The 13786-nt window shown below is 39.0% G+C and overlaps 1 protein-coding gene across 1 annotated transcript in view; it reads left to right on the top strand.

Moving 5' to 3' along the window:
• Positions 1 to 13786, top strand: part of TDRD3 (tudor domain containing 3) — a 439138-nt gene that overhangs the window by 349090 nt on the left and 76262 nt on the right. The window lies entirely within an intron of this gene.

The raw sequence follows: 13786 nt of genomic DNA, 5'->3' as shown, positions 1-13786 counted from the left end.
CGGTATTAAGAACTGGGTATGTAAACTTTTGATCAGGGTCATTTGGGTAGTTTCTGTTGTCATTATGATTTAAAAAGAGTAAACACAGTTCATTGATAATAAATGGCTTCAGCCAAAAACTAACCATGAGTGAAAGAAAAGTTTTTGTGTTATTATTCATATTCTCTGAAAAGAAATCATAAATTGTGCCAGGGTATGTAAACTTATAAGCACAACTGTACGCCAGATATCCCCTTACTAATATTTAACCACATTTTAATTATTTTATAGTACATGATTACATTGTTTGAATAAAAAATGTAACCCGGTTAACCCAAAATGCAATGCTCAGGAATAATACGGAGACTGTAATAACCACTCAACATTACTAAAAATTAAAAACGGGATGATGTTCCCAACGCTGAATGCTTTCAGTCATCGCACATCAAACCCACAGATGATCGGCCTACACCAGCCAAATTGGAAGTCACAAGGCCTCATGTCACTCCCATTCTTAATAGATTACAAGGGCTCCTCAAGTCCACTGTAACCATCAAACCACCATGATGAAATGAGGCTTTAGAGCATTTCAGCACTGTTCCCTTTTGTATAACACAGACTTCAGTTACTATCTATTTTTATTTAATAAAAATCAATAAAAACAAGCTGGCTCTGTGTGTCCATTTAGACACAGAGCCCCTCTCTAGGCCCCACCCATTTCTCTCCTCATTGGCTGACTTTGACAGCAGTGGGAGCCAAAGGCAATCCGCTGCTTTCTCAATGAGGAGGAAAGTCTCTCCTGCAACAAGGCTGGATAGAGAGGGACCTCAGATAACTATTAGGGGGCTAAGGGGGGCTTCAGTACACAGAAAGCTTTTTATCTTTATGCATAGAATGCACTAAGATAAAAAACCTTTCCTTTACAGTCACTTTAAATATTTATTTTGATGTTGGAGTCCCGTTTTAAAAATGTTTATTGTGTTTATTATTTTAGCTTAACTCAAGCTCTTCCTCCGATATTAAATAAATACTTTGACATTGCAGTAATTTTACTGACAAGACCGTTGTAACATGCTATTCTGCAACTTTCTATTTAACAGACTAACCTTTTACAATGTTTATTGAATATGGCAGCAATATTCCAAGTATTTAAAGTGGAACTTAAGTAATTTTTTCTTCTTTCCAGCTATTACATCTTCTGCCCTTGTTGTTTTAACTTTGGATAGCAAAACATTGTTTTTTTTTTCTGCCAGTAAATACCTTATACAGCCCACTTGCTGTTTCTTGTTTGGAAAAAAGCCTAGGCTTATGACATCTTGCACAGCTCTGTCACTCTCCTGAGAGTTTGCCAGAAAGGTAGGGAGGATGAGTCAAAATAGGGCCAATGAGAGTTGCAGAGCTGGAGGTATGCCTTTTGTGTGTGTGTAAATCCAGGACGTGAACAGGCAGCTGCTTCAGCTGCCCACAGTTAAAATTATTGCAGCCAGACTTGAAGGACTTGTGGAGGGAGATTTCTCCAGCATATTTTGCAAGTACAAAATCTCAGTATATATAAAATAATATGCAAAGTGGTTGGAGGGATGCTTCAGAATGCAAAAAGTGTTTTTATTACAAATTATGTGAGCAGACTGCAGTTCCTCTTTAAATCCTGACATATACATGCATAAAGTAAATTATTTATTTTTTAAATGTTAGTATCCAGTACATCAGCTTCTATTGTTTACATGGTAGTTGTTCTTGCTACTCAACCATGCTAGTAATAAATTGTATATAAGGGTATAAAGTATAGCGATGAAGAGTATAAATCCAACATTTACCATATTTATCGGCGTATAACACACACTTTTTCCCCCTGAATGTTCCCCCTTTTTCACCCTGAATGTTATACGCCGATGGAGTTGGACAAGCGCTGCCGGAATTCACTGAGCCATCATCTCCTGTTTACTCGGCTCTCATGTCACACACACATAGTCCCACCTCCGCCACTGGCATTGGATTAGTGTTCTGTCTCTCACAGGAGCTGGTCCAGAGGCGGAGACGGGACTGTGTATGTGACTGCCGACTGAGAGCCGAGTAAACAAGGGCTGACAGTTCGGTGATTTCCTGCACTGCATTGATGAGAGATGAAAAACAAAACAAAAAATGCGGCGCTGAAAGTGAAAAAAATCACCTACTTGTGAAAAAGGTGAAAAAATGTTTGCACGGTGGCATAGCATAAGCCAAGCATAATAAAAATAACACAAATGCAATATGTATAGATAAACAATACAGAAATCCACGTGAACAATGTGTAAAGATCCCCACAATATATGTGGATGAATAAAGAGATCCACGTGAACTGTACCACGTAGATCAAACAAATAATGTGAAAAACACAAAACAAACAATAGTCCTATGACACGTGAGAAAATAATCGTCCCCTTAAGCAACAACTAGTTCCTCTTCAGTAAGGAGTGATCCAAATTGACAGGAGTTGCCCAACTTCATGTAAAATGGAACACTGAAGATACCATCATAGCGACACCCTTCCAAAGCTCCTCATGCAGATAATACACCGTACGGGATAAACAGAGATAAGTAATGGGTACTCTTACCCGAAGGTGTGGACCCACACACCTTAGTGGTGAGTCAGTCAGGCGTCAAGCTGTAATGAACAGCAATCCTCTCAAAGGGATGGTGTGAACCTCCACTCCGCCACGCCATCTTCTGTACTCTGTATAAATGGGGTGTCCAATGTAGGATATCCTCAGCATAAACTCCAGATTATTTTCCTACGTGTCATAGGACTATTGTTTGTTTTTCACATTATTTGTTTGATCTACATGGTACGGTTCACGTGGATCTCTTTACTATTCATCCACATATATTGTGGGGATCTTTACACATTGTTCACGTGGATTTCTGTATTGTTTATCTATACATATTGCATTTGTGTTATTTTTATTATGCTTGGCTTATGCTATGCGACTGTGCAAATTTTTTTTCACAAGTAGGTGATTTTTTTTCACTTTTCAGCACCGCATTTTTTGTTTTTTGTTTTCTATGCAATTGTATCATTGTTGATGCTGGCTGCTTTATACATTGTTTCTATTTGGTAGCGCAATTATATATATATTGGGAATTGATGAGAAATGGTAAGCTTGCAGATGGGCATTAATCAGGCAGCTGCATTGATGGGAGAGAGGCTTCGGATGGGCGCATATCATGCTGCAGATGGGCACAGATCAGGCTGCTTTGGAACTGCAGATGGGTACAGTTCAGGCAGCATTGAAGTTGCAGATGGGCACAGATCAGGCTGCTTTGAAGTTGCAGATCAGGCTGCGTGGAAGCTGCAGATGGGCACAGATCAGGCTGCATTGAAGCTGCAGATGGGCACAGATCAGGCTGCAATGAAGCTGCAGATGGGCACAGATCAGTCTGCATTGAAGCTTCAGATAGGCACAAATCAGGCTGCATTTAAGCTGCAGATGAACACAGATCAGGCTGCATTGAGGCTGCAGATTGACACTAATCAGGCTGCATTGATGGGCACCATTATTTTGTTTCAGAGTGGTTTATTTAAAAAATGTTTTTTTCCTGAAACTTCCTTCTTAAATTGAAAGTGCGTGTTATACGCCAATGAATACTGTAATTATTTGCTTTTTCCTTCTATTCATCTACAACAAAGTAATTTTTTGTGAGTGCTTGCTATCTAATTAATTTATATAACAAAGTTTGGAAATTTCACTTAAGCTGAATTTTTTCTTCCCTCACAAGGTTAGAATTTGCCATATTTATGACCTGTACTAAGAAAACAGTGAATACAAGATTACAGTGATTGATCTGGTACATACAGTGATTCACAGCCCAGTAATCACCTCTTCACTGAGTTCTTGTTTGCACTCTAGAAAAGCAAATGCAGATATCAGGGTTTTTTAGTCACCTGTTTGCCCACCAGTTGCTGGTAACTCGTTTTTATTCTTCCAAAAAAGAACGAGTTATTTTGGCTTTTTTTATTTCATGTTTGTTTTTGAGCATCAAAAGCAAAGGTGTGCAGTCATTGTTTAAAAACCATTACATAAAGTGAATAGCTTGTTTTCCAACTACATTGTTAGTACGACAATGTACACAATGTCCAGATAACATAATTGCTGCAGTGGAGGTTCAAATTATAGAGTCTGGTGCTAGCTAAATGCTAAACACAGTCTGGCTGTGTTCCTTGTGAGATTAGTTTTGTCAATTTAAAGGAAGTCTTTTCCCCCATCTATTATTGACAGTCATGCCTGTGTGACAAACACTTAAGTGAGAACTTTTTGTGCACCTCCAATGAAATGTAGGTATTTCTCGAAAAACATAACAAGCCAGGAACTTTGCTGCAAGGGGTATCTTTTTCATTTTAGTCACTGATCATAGAATATCAGTTTTATAGAAAGATGTTAAATATTGTATATGGCATTACAATGGAATATATATATTTATGTGTGTGTATTAGTAATAAAACCTTGGATTGAGTGTAACTTGGTTTGAGAGTGTTTTGCATGACAAGCAAATTTTTTGTATACGTTTTCTGACTTGATATACAAGCAGTTTCATGTCATAACGGAGTATAAACTAGGAGAGGAGCCTCTAAGTGTAGCAATATGGTTACACTTAAAGAAGGTACAACATTTATCAACTCACATGGTTGATGATTAACACAGGTACATCTAAGTATGCAGGTATCTGGGGTAAAGCCGTCCACATAGACCAGGGATATGCAATTAGCGGACCTCCAGTTGTTGTAGAACTACAAGTCCCATGAGGCATAGTAAGACACTTACAGCCACAAGCATGACACCCAGAGGCAGAGGCATTATAGAACAGCTGGAGGTCCGCTAATTGCATATCCCTAATATAGACCGTCCTCCGCACCACCACTGCCATTGGCGTCATTCCTTCCATGCTGCATTACAAAAGTGCTTCAAGCCTCGCTTTCAGATCGCTCTACTGCATGGTAGTTTTCCGGGTCACAATTGCATACTGATAGCGTTGACAGTCTGTGTGGACAGCTTTACCCCGGATGCCTGCATACTTAGATTTGCCTGTTTTAGACATCAACCATGTGAGTTGCTATATGTACCTTCATTAAGACCCCTTTCACACCGAGGGCGTTTTGCAGGCGCTATAGGGCTTTCAGACTGGAGCGGCGCCCTGGGAGCGGTGAAGGAGCAGTGTGTTTACTGCTGCTCCCCATTGAAATCAATGGGGCAGCAGGGCTATACCGGCGGCAAAACGCCCCTATTGCGGCACATTGCAGGCGGTTTTAACCCTTTCTCAGCCACTAGTGAGGGTTATAAGCGCCCCGCTATCGGCAGAAATGTGCCTCAACTCGGCGGTAAAATGCGGCTAAAAATATCAGCAATTTACCGCCGATGCTATGGGCGGCACAGTGTGAAAGGGGTCTTAATGGGACCATATTGTTACATTTAGAGGCGCCTCTTCTCTTTTATACTCTGTAGCTCCTGCTGGATTTTCCTCTGATCCCCTTGTGGAGGCTGCCATTTGTGCATGGACATTTTAGAAAACTTTATATCACCCAGGGCCCACGTGTTTTTTTTTTTTTGTTTTTTTTTTTTTAGACATACAAATTATGTTCAAGGTTTTCTGAGGTTTCAGTTTTAAAGCTAGTTTTTCAGTAGGCAGTATAAATGCAGCATTACTGCTCAAACGCAAGAAAAAATTATGATGCACCCTTTTTTTTGTAGTTGTACGCCAGACAGATATACAAGGTACAAATCAATGTGGCTTTGTATTCATTAATGCATCCTTTTTAATAATACAAGCAGAGTAAGTACCTGGATTTACCTCTACCTCAATCTTTCAGTCCATTATACAGCATAACTCACACTGGGGAAGGAAGAAGCAGCACATGGAGCCAGTTAGTTAGCCTGCAGTGCAGAAGGCATGCTGATGAAGGAACAGATCAGATGAGGTCGATTGAGTTTATCAATCTGCTCCTGGTCATTTCACTGCCCAGAGCTCACACTCGCCTGCCCTGTACTGGATGTTTTAAGTGGAATGTTGCCTACCATACCATCACTCTGGAGACCTATAATTGATCACTTTGAGGGAAAATACATCTAGACCTGAATTTTATGCAAGTCCACTTTTGAAGGGGAGCACATGGTATAAAATGTGGTGGAATTCACTGAGCACATGGTGGAGATGTATGAATTGTAGACATGTGCAATCCGTTTCATACCGAATCGAAATTCGGCAGAATTTCAACTAATGCGAAAGAAATTATAGCGGATATAATGAATGAATTCGACATTGTTTCGGTAATTCATTAAAGATCTAATGAAACAAAAGGTCAACTCAAAGTAAATCTTACAGTCTAATGAGCTGATTAATTTTGTGATGGGGGTTGGATTACTGGCAAAGTGCATTCTTGAGAACTGAGTGAGAAGGGTGTTGTATTGTATTTGAGCAGAGGAGTAGAGATATTGTCATTGTGTGCGTTAATAGATTCAATAAACAAATGACTTTCCAAACTACGAATCATTATCACAAATATATGAACATACATAAATATCGAATTTTAACTAATACGAAAGAAATTATAGCGGATATAACAAATTCAACATAATCCGAGATTCAGTATAATGAATATTGACACTCTACAAAAGTAATGAAATAACATAACTTAACGAATATAACAGACCAAAATTATGTATTTTACGAATGGCAACAAACTGAAATGAAACAAAATTTTCCATTGCGCACAAGTCTAATGAATTGCCAACCAGGAAGCATATGGCACTTAAGCCACGTGGTGAACTAATGAATGAAAAAGAGGTCAGTGTGAGACAGAAAAATAGTAGGTTTATTATTTTATTGAATTTATTGCATATATATTTTTTTTTTTTCTGTTTTTTATTATCTCACTAGGAGTCTATTTTAGAGGCCCTAAAACTACTAAGCCCTTGTACACACGGTCGGACATTCCGACGGAAAATGTCCGATCGGACCGTGTTGTCGGATAATCCAACTGCGCGGGCTCCATCGGACTGTTTCCTTCGGAATATCTGACAGACAGTTTTAAAGCTGGGCTATAAAACTTTCCGACAAAATGATCCGATCGGACAAAGTGCCGATTGTGTGTAGAGAATTCCGATCGGACAAAGTGCCATGCATGCTCAGATCAAATTCCTAGACCAAAGCTATTGGCTACTAGCCTGAACGTAGTCCCGTCGTAATGAAATAACGTCATCACGTTCTGAACGATCGGATTTTCCGACCGTGTGTATGCAACAGTTTCGGACAAAATCCGTCGGACAAAATCCGTCGAACTTGGTTGTCAGAATGTCCGACCGTGTGTACAAGGGCTAAAAATTTCCCAGCGAAGCCATTCGTCCAAAACATCCTTTATGTGGATTTGAACACCCCCTGATAAGCTTTTCACTCCTACTAAAGGTTTGGCAGCATTTTTACAAATTTGAGGAGTCCTTTGCCATTTCTACTGTGGACCCAGCAATATCCCTTTGCAATAAAAGTGCTAATAACAGCCCCTATAGAGGATGTCCCTGTTATTAAGGATCCCATCGATAAGATTTTGGAAATTTTTCCCTTTCCAAAATCTTGGTCCTGCATTGCAACATACATTGGCTCTGATGTTAGTCTGTCAAACTGACAGCTTGCCATTCCTTGGAAGTGGTGGTGGATTTTTTTTTTTTTAGGCTAAGTACATTTTCTGCAAGTACAGAACAATACCTTTTAATAAAGCATTCCATTGTCTCTGCAACTGCCTTTGCACTGAGCTGATATATCAGACTTTGTTATCAGTTTCTCCCATCAATCTTCTGTGAGCTACAAAGGTACGCCTCCCTATGTATTGGAAATGAGGATAGAAGAGCTCTTAGTCCAAATCAGTAGAGCAGCCTAAGATGACAACGTTGCTCTTCTTTTAGATAAAGTACACTGGGTGAGTGTGACACTAGGACAGAAAATGGCAAAATACCCAGGTGAGAACAGAGGACAACAAACCTGAAAAAATGGAAAGGAATGTAGCCACCACATCTAAAGCCTTATAAACTGCAATATGTTGAATTTTGTTTTTGTTTAAAATATTCTATAACTTTTTTTATTGGATGGATACCAAACTCATGTTCTTTAGACATGAATAGGCATCACCCAAAGTACATTTAGAGAATGCATTTTGGTAACGGTACTGATCGTTACTCCCTTCCTTACTATTTTATCACGGGGCTTTAGCAACGTGCACCTTTTATCTGTCAGTAGCTCATTCCAGTTCCCTTAAATAGGTTGTTCTAAATGGCACAGAACAAAACACCTAGGTTTGTGTGCTGCAGTATACACGTGACATAGCTAAATAGTGGGTTATTCGAAGCATTAATAGCACTTTTAGAGAAAATTGTTCCCTGTCCACATATAGTCATTTTAAATGATTTGTTTCTGGTAAAGTGTGAAAGGATAAACAATTTGTTCTGACCATTCACTTGAAAGGTAGTGATGACAATTTAGACCAGTGTTTTTGTTCTACTGCCAAAAAAAACAAAAAAAGATTTTTGACACGACTAAAGCTTTTGTGGTTGGATATTTGGTCTGCTAATGAATCTTTTTAAAGTGAAACATGAAAGGATTGCAGTTAAAAAGGGCTTCCTTGAATGTTTGAGAATGGATTGAGGTGCCCAAAGTTGTTACTTTTAGTTTTAAAATACATTGTTGTAGTAAAGCAAATCCTTTTGCATACTGTAACCCTTACTTTTTTTCCTATACTATAGTAGGAATATTAGGAATATGATTTTATTTTTATTTTTTTCTGCAATCTCTCCAAAGGGGCTTTCTATAAGGCCCCTTTCACACTGAGGCGGGGGGCGGTGTCGGCGGTAAAGCACCATCATATTTGCGGAGGTATTCGGCCATTAGCCATTAGCAGGCCGGAAAAGAGTTAAAACCACCTGCAAAGTGATGCTGCGCTTTGCTGGCGGTATAGCCGTGCTGTCCCATTGATTTCAACTGGCAGGAGCGGTATACACACTGCTCCTTTACCGCTCCGACTTTTTTTTAGCGTTCTGCCAGCTCACCGCTCAAGAGTGAAAGCCATTGGCAGCAATGGCACCGTCCGAATCAGTGTGACGCCGTATTTGTGGTGCCGTACTTATTCCCAAACGTATTTTCTGTACTGTTTTGGTGACTTCGGGGTGCAATTTCAATAGACATCTGTGCAGAAACCCACACAGATGTCTCTGAAATCGCCCCAAAGTCGGAACTGACATGCGTTAATGAAATCGGGGGAGTTCAGTTGAACTCAACCAATTTCATTGCTGCTGTCAGTGTGAACCTAGGCTTCGTCTTAATCTGTTTGATCACTATAAATAACAACTCTCCTTTTTCTGTTTTTCAGTTTCCGTTTTTTTAAATAGGTCCTTGTAAGTGTGAATGCTCATCAACAGATGGTGTATTCTCAGTTTTCATGTATAGGTGCACTGTAAAATAAAGCTCCAAAGAACACCTCATTGTGCCTACCTGAATCATAATTTCATGTATAGGAAGAAAAGGAAGAAAAAGCAGTTTGTTTGTTCATGTTTTTTTTTTTTTTTTTTTTTTTTTTAATAAGATTGCAAAAACATTTAGATTGCAAGTCTATCAATTTTTGTAATCTTGTTTTCCTTGTACCTTATAGGGGGGAATACCCAAATGGAATGTTAAGATGCTTTAAAAAATATCAGGGATACATAGAAGGGTTCTAGAATAATAATAAAAAAAGACGTAACGGGGGGGATACCTTGTTTTTTATTTCTTGTTTTTAGATTTCTTATTGAAAATGTGAGAGAGTTGTTAATCTCTATTGAAGCTGAAACTTAAGGGGATATATGCAGGGCAGCCTATGCAAGGTCATTCAACAAGATTAGGGGCTTTGCATCGGTGGAAAGCAGTATACATTGAAAGTCCTTTGAATGATCCAGAAAGAAGGTTGTATATAATCTTACTTTCAAGAATTTAACATTCATTTTAAATTGTGGTTTATAAGCAAGATGTGTCTGTTGCCAGCATGAAATAGTGGGTCTTTGTCAGGCTTATGACTGACAGAAAGATATGCTTAAAACTCATGAAAATGTATCTACTGAGAATTTTTTGTTACGGGTAAGAAAGGTAAATGTAAATGTTTCATGGAATGAAGCTAAATTTGGTCTAAGGAGATTTAATCTTTTGCAAATCCATCCTATTCTGGTCTTTTCAAGACCGCATGTGGGGATACTGCTAGCATCAAGACTACGTAAATCTGATATTCTCAACCCTTTTACCTTGATGAATTCTTAAAAACATGCTCATATATCATGGAATCCCTGAAATAATTAAATAATCTACAGCTTATTATATGTTCTTGGTCAGTGAGTTGTAGATATAATGATAACTCAAATAATACATAATAAAATGTAGCTTTAAGGGAGACTTCTACAGGCCATTCAAATGGAGTTATCCATGCCACTCAGGCATTAATGTGGACACCTGGAAGGACCCTTGAAGGAAGAAAAGACTAGAGAGGGGAAGGATCAGCACTGGACGATCACTTGACAGAGGCTTCATATAAGTGAAACCGGAAACTTTTATATTTCAACCCAGTGATCAGAGAGAAGTGTGTGTGTGTCACGATCAAGCGTCAGGCTTGAAGACTAGTTGCTGTTGCAGGACTACCACCGACCAACAGGATAAGTACATGGGCAGTGACTCTGGCAGATGACACAGAGGCTCACCTGAGGTGCAGTCTAGGTACTAACCGGTGTTCACCAGAGCTCCTGATGGTGAAGATGGATTTAGCTGCGTGCTAGTACCAGGTCGCGGGCCTCCAGGTTTGCCCCACAAGGATGTGAACAAGCCAGGGTCCAGAAGCGGACGAGCAAGAACAAGGCACTGGCTGAGAAGGCAAAATAACCTGCCAAAGAGGAAGTGCTGAGACAAGGCTTATATAGGAAGTTCATGGGAGGAGCAAGGAGTTAAAGGTTCAACAGCAATCAAGACACAAGGCAGGGTTGTCCAATGGATTAGATAGGATTGTCCAATAGATCAGGCAGGGAGCTGTACAGCATCCCAGATATCTCAGTGGGATAAGTCAACGCCAGACACCGAAGAGGTCCCAAGTTTGAGCCCAGGTCCTGACTCTGTGAGGGGCTTACTTTAAATCATACCAAAATATTACATTTTACAGTATAACTACTGATTCATTGTTCCTTCAGCAATTTCACTCAATCCAAGCCCTGAGGAAATCTCACACAAATGTACTGTATTTCTTCAATCATAGTTTATGGTTGTGGATTGTGTATTTGTGTTTGCAGTTTACGTTCTTCAAACAGAATATTGTGTTATGGTTATCAAAACTTTTTTTTTTTTTCTGGTATTCCATGTGTAGCAGGGGGAGCTATGGTTTCCTTTGTGGTAACTTCTTACAAATGCTACACTTCCATATTTTTCAGATCTTTTCAAATGCAAGGGATACCTGTAGATTCCTGTTTTCACCCTAGGAATCTTTGTCACTTGTTTGATTTTACTTTTATATTAATCTTTGTAAAATTCTCACTCCTTCAGTATGGCAAATGACCTGCAACTCCACCTGAATTAATTGGCAAAGCTTAAGCGAAACCTCTATTTAGGATGAACGATTGGTTCACATACTATTTCGCCCTAAATGTTTAAGGGGGGGCCATACTGTATATTCAGTACACTATGGAGTTACAAATTTAAAGTGTACATTAACCTCCCCCCAAAAAAATCAAAAAAAGTATAAAAATACAAAACAGCCACACTTTAATTTGTTTTTATTTGTCTAGCTATATGTGTCTGTCCTTTAAAAAAAAAAAGTCTCTTCTAGCTCCTATTTGCTTTTTTACAGGCAGCCACGCCTGCCAGGGCAGTTCGGTGTAAATTATTGACAGCAACCCCATCCAGGGAGCCTCACTGACATATTACTGTTTGTGTTATGTTGTAATTACATAGTAAGAAGTGTGCCAGCTCGATGTTGGCATTCTTACCATCTGTCAGGTTAAGGAGGCAACTGACCAGCTGCTTCTGAACCCTGCCAATGACACTGACATGGAATCCTGGGGATGCCACAAGAAGGACCATCTGCAAAGCTTGCCAGGTTCAAACAAACGGCATACAAATGGGCAGTGTGAACAGGCATATACTGTAACATTCTGTCTCCCTGTCCAAAGCTTCAGCAAATTCTGGTGCTGCACTGCGACTCCATTCTCAAATTACAGTGAGCCAAGCCCAGTCAGCGCTGAGCTCCATTGGCTCTGCTGGAATTTGGACTTCCCTAGGGACCAAAATATGTAGTTCTACACACACTTTCATAGCAACATGGGTAATGACTCCCTGACAACAAACCAGGGGCATGTGACAAGCTGCAGCTTAAAGCAGCATTAAACCCAAACATGTATTATATTGCAACTTTATCAATGGCTGCATTTTTTTTATAGGCTTTCTTTCCTTTATTGTTATCTGGTGATCCAGCCAGTATGTTTGTTGTTTTTCAACAGAACAAGCTGTACTGCAGATATAGTGGTTAGAGGGTTGAGACCAACCATTTAATACTGACGGGTGTGTACATTGATCAGCTTTTATTTAATTATGTAAAAAATCTTTATCACAAAAGGGTTACTGTAAAACTGCTTATAAAGTGTTAGCTGGAGTTTACCTTCAATTTTGTTGGGTATCTAAATCTGCCAGGCCAGCTAACATTACCCTCACCCCAGATTGACATTAATGCTGTCCAAAGGATAGGAAAAAGGATAGGAAAACCGCAATGTGGCCTGCACAAATGAAGTTTAAAAAGGCTTTCTATGCAATTTATAGTTTGCTTTTTGATAAATAGAATGGTTATGGGTTTTGTGCCCTACATGTTAGTGTGAGAGAATTTGGATTTACAGACACTTTAGCACAAGTATTGGTGTTTTAGTTATTTGAAGTATGAATGCAAATGTTTCTCATATTGCTCATTTGTATATCCGAAGATGTGCTTGCTTAAAAAATGCCGGTCCCTTTAATGACTATGCAAGAATTTGATCATTCATTTTTTAATCATTTTAAATGTGCATGCTTACTAATGAAAGCTTTTTTTATTTGCTGACATCTAGGTGCTGCCTGACCTCATGCTGATGATTTAAATCAGATTATGTTTTGTGAGTCATTAATACAGATTGCAAATATTGCTTATTTACCGCTAATCCAAAACCTCACTCTAGTACAATAACCTTGTTTCATCTTGAAACACTTCAGGGATGCTGTTGACAAATAGTAATAAAATCTTTTTTTAGTTCACTAAATTGGATTAGACCTGCAATTCAAAATGAGACACTTAAATACTAGAAGATATAGTATTTTTTAAAGTATATGTGAACCTTTACGTTGTAAAACAACCCACTTTTTTCTTTTCAAGTGATCACATGACCTCTTTTCATTTTTTTGCAAAAGAAATAGCAATACACTGATCTTCCCAGTGAAGAGCTGTGCAGGGGGACTTAGCAGACATCTCACCTCCTGGAGTATAGGTAGGCTGTGCTCCCAAGTAAGTGCAAAAAGAAAACTGCCCACACCATTTCAAACATCAGTTTGAAATAGGAAAGCAACGGAACTGGCAGGATTACTAGGTATTTCACACAGGAAGCAATACAACCAAAGCAGGATACATTTTAATACAATGGTATAATACAATTTTATATCAGCAATATAAAATAATGGGGTTTAATCATCCATTGATGGACACAGAGTTCAGACATTTGGGTTATACTGCTGCCTACAGGATGATCTGGACACTGGTAAACAAAAA

This window comes from Lithobates pipiens, unplaced genomic scaffold (assembly GCF_037356315.1).
Source record: "Lithobates pipiens isolate NorthernLeopardFrog02 unplaced genomic scaffold, aLitPip1_a1.2 Scaffold_16, whole genome shotgun sequence".
NCBI lineage: Eukaryota > Metazoa > Chordata > Amphibia > Anura > Ranidae > Lithobates > Lithobates pipiens.
The sequence above is the reverse complement of the archived record's forward strand: the minus strand, read 5'-3'. Positions and strand labels throughout refer to the sequence as shown.